The sequence below is a fragment of the Macrotis lagotis genome, chromosome X (assembly GCF_037893015.1).
Source record: "Macrotis lagotis isolate mMagLag1 chromosome X, bilby.v1.9.chrom.fasta, whole genome shotgun sequence".
Lineage (NCBI taxonomy): Eukaryota > Metazoa > Chordata > Mammalia > Peramelemorphia > Peramelidae > Macrotis > Macrotis lagotis.
The window spans coordinates 370,285,263-370,289,658 of record NC_133666.1 but is presented as its reverse complement, the minus strand read 5'-3'; positions in this window follow the sequence as shown (position 1 = coordinate 370,289,658).

Below are 4,396 nucleotides of genomic sequence, written 5' to 3'. Positions count from 1 at the left end.
CCTTGTTTATGAATTCTGTATAAAGTATTATTTTAAGCAAATGTACATTTGACATTCTAACAGTCAAGAAGATTTGTATAATTTATAATAGAGTTTGGTAGTTAAGCTTGTGAAATTACTTCAATGTTCAGTACCTTCAGTTGGCATTCAATCTTCCTAAATTCATATGGAAATATTTCAATTTTTGCTATGGTGCCTATCATGTTCAGGTTTCATAGGCATACAGTAATGAGGTCAGCACAATGACTCTTCTATTATTTGTAAGGTAGCCTAATACCTCTTGTCTCCAAGATTTTCTTTCAGAGGCTTCCAAAGTCTAAGCGAGTTTTGACAGTATGTCCATCAATCTCATCAGCTATATGTACATCCCTGGAAAACATATTGTCAGACTAAGTGAACACATTCACATAATTCAAAATTTATCCATTTGTTGGAACTGTCAGCTCCAGATATGGATGATATGGTGGCATATTATGGAGAATCACTCATTTCTTGGTGTTAATTTTAGGCTATAATTAGCACAAGTGAAAAAGAATCTTTTTTTTTAGGTTTTTGCAAGGCAGTGTTAAGTGGCTTGCCCAAGATCACACAGCTAGGTAATTATTAAGTGTCTGAGCCCAGATTTGAAACCAGGTACTCCTGACTCCAGGGCCGGTGCTTTATCCACTATGCCACCCAACCACCGCAAAAAGAATCTTTATATATTATGTTTTTCAGCTTCAGAAGTTTCATTGACTGCACATACCTATTCTCTCTTCACTTCATTCTTGACTGGTAGCCTTTTTTAAGTAAATAATTTACTAATGATGTGGTATTTATTCTTGATTCTGCTTTCATGCTTGATAAAGATGTTTGATAATATTGCTGAAAATATTTTAAAAAGCATGGGGCCAAGCACACAGTCATGCCTCACTCCACTAGTAACTGTGAAAGTGCAAGAGATATTATCCATTATCTAGGACCAAACAAGCTTGACATCATGAAACTGGCATAGAATAATGATATTTCATATGCAACCAAATGTTCCCATGGTATGCAACAACTTTCATGACTGGTAGTATCAAAGACTTTGATTAGATTGATAAATGGACAGATCATTGTTCAATTTCTAGAATTTCTCTTAGTTTGTTGGGCAGCAAACATCATGTCAAACATTCTTTGAACCTTTATGATATCTCACTAGCTAGTAGGTAGATGATCATCTTCCAGCTTGTTAAGAAGGACTGGTAAGAATCTTGCCAGCGGGGTGGCTAGGTGGCGTAGTGGATAAAGCACCGGCCTTGGAGTCAGGAGTACCTGGGTTCAAATCCGGTCTCAGACACTTAATAATTGCCTAGCTGTGTGGCCTTGGGGAAGCCACTTAACCCTGTTTGCCTTGCAAAAAAAATCTAAAAAAAAAAAAGAATCTTGCCAGCAATGACTGAAAAAACCCAACTATTATTCTCACCCCATTATTTTCACTGAGCAACTTCTTTCCTTTTATGAACATCTTCAATAGAGATATCATGGATCTCTTGAGGAATAACCTCCTCTTGTCATGTAACCTAATAGATTCCAGAAAGCTTTTAATTTTCATAAGACAGTCATGACTTTGCCTTGTAAGTCTTTGCATTGATGGAATCAATATCAGTTGCTTTGCTACACACAAGGATTTTAATGACATTCACAATCTCATTTTAGTTAGTCAACTTCAATCTGAGTTCAATTGTCAATGGCTTTATGGTGATCTATTGAGATCACTATGGTTATGCTTACTCCATATCTCCAAGATCAGATCCTGAATACTGGTCAGCTTGTCACCTTCAGGGCTTAGTAGCTGAAAAGCACCAAAAGCCAGTGACCCATAAATATCCTTCAGGGAATCATAAAAGTATTTTAGATTGTTACTATCAGCATAAAATTTAACTTCCTTTTTGTTTTTGCTAAGATTCTTAGATCTTTCTAAAACTTACTTGCAGTTAACTTTTTGTTTTTAGTTTCTCAGCATTCATCTATTTACAAATTTATGTTACACATTTTTCTACCACCCTCTCTCCAGTGAACAGTCTGGTAAAAGTTTATGTAAGAGGAATTAGAACCAAAGGATAAGAAAGGAAACCATGAGATAGGAAGGAAAAATGTAAGAGAAGTTTCTTTTAAAAAATGAATATAATAAACAACAGATTATATGGATTTTACCTCCTCTGGTTGTGGATGTTATCATTCATAACAGGTCTCCCAGGGTTATCATTGATCTCTAAACTCCAGAGAGGAGTTGCATCCATCATAAATGATCAACTCACAATCTTGTTTTTAATGTGTAGAATGTTCTCTTATTTCTGCTCCATTCACTCAATGAAGGCCAGTTAAAGGTATTTCCTGGATGCTTTCATCAAGGTACTAGCTGAAATGTCTAGTTCTACAAGTGGTACTTCCTTCCATTGCAGCTTCATGTCTTTTAATTTTGTCAAGTTGATTGATGAAACTCAGCAAGTGAATCAATTGATGATCTTTCATTGCATGTTTATCTATTTCCATTAAAACAGGGATAGTGGGTTGAGTGACTCATGAAGGATAAAACAGTTAGGAAAGTTGTATTTTGCACTCAAGAAACTGATTTTATAGTTAATATTACTTTTTTGATATGGTTAAGAGACATTTATGTCATTACCACGGGTAAGACTTGATGAAGAATGTCTAGGCTGAAAAATGATGTTTATTTAGTTTCTGTTGTTTCAGTGTTAATAAAGGCATCGGCAAAACTGCTGTGATTTCATTTATCATAGTTAGCAATAAGGGAAGAATAGCATTGACATAACTTTAAATTGATTCACTTGTGATCATTAAGAGTGGTGAATCTTAAACTATCCAATTGTGAGTATTGTCTTCAGACAAATCTAGGGAAATGTCTTAGGAATTCTAATGAGACTAGAAGGGGAGTTGCAGGTTACAATTTAGGTTTCAGGTTTGTGTTTATAGATAAATGGATATTAAAACATTTATGCAACTTACATAATTGTGTTCTGATATTATTTGCCTTCTGCACAAACCTCATTAAACTCTTTAATTATAATATACTATAGAGTTTTAAGTAATTTAATAAAGTTATCCCTACCACAGTGCATCTTTCTCCATAGTAACTTCGTTATGTCACAGGTCAGCAGAGAAAATTAAATCAGAATTTCAGGAGATTTTTGTAGAAGTCACAAATGGAAAATGAAGTCTAGCAGAGGACACAGAAAGACATTTAGAAAGTGATAGGTGCAATAGATATGTTTATAATATTGTATGATATCAATATTTTATATTTTAATGCCATAATAACTCAAACTTCACTGGTACTAAGTTAGGACCAAAAATCTCCATATATATTTCAAATAAGGGAGATACCACAAATTAAAACTCTAGAGGTGAAAGGTATAACTGCAGTGTATGCAAATGGGAGGATTTCCAATTTTATAAGGTAGACTCAATGTCCTACAAAGAGTTCTTTATAGAAAACAAGTAAAAGTAACCAAAAATTTCTGACTATTGTGCAATTTATTAATAGTTTAGCTGAAGGATAAATTTTATTCACATGTCCTTCTATGTAGGAATGGTTCTTTATCTATCTATCTATCATTTATTCTTCAATCTGTCTTTTTCTCTGTTCAAACTTCATTATTATCATATCTTTAAAAAACACTGTCAAAGTACAAGATAATAATTGTAAAAGTATGAGTTCAAGTCATAAGATGGGTCATATGTAACTAGTATAGTCTCACTCTAGCAAATTTCTTTTTACTTAAATTTAATTTACTGCAGGTGGACAACATTCTGATAGTGCAAAGAATAATTAAAGATTATGCATAATATAACCAATTGCAAGGGTATCCAGAGAACCAACTGCCTCTTTCAACAAATGATGAAAATGAGGTAAAAAAAAACTAGACGATTTTACTAAGATCACAGATTGTTCATGGCCTGAGTTATGAATAGATACCATCTACTAATTCCAATGTTTTAGTAACTGTTTCTCCTATTGTTACGTTGTCGGCATTGTTATTTTCATTTCTCTTTTACTATAGTATCTGCATCTTCAAAAACTGGTCAAAATGTCAAATTCATATTATTGCAAACCTTCACTAATATGACTTCTAGATGCTATCTGATTATATTAATTACTTGTACCAATGGTTTAGGGAATATTTGTTAAAGGAAAAAAAATCAGTGTTTTCCACTCTAATATTGAGTATAAAATTTAAAAAATTCAGGAGAATAGATATGAATAATTTTATAGAAATCAACTATTCTGCTTTTCTTCAGTAAAAGAAACTCCTGGAATAACACTATTTTTGTTTATGCACACTTTTGTAGAAGAGAATTAGGAAAATATATCAAAATATTCTTTTTATTAAGATTTCAATAAGTATATTGT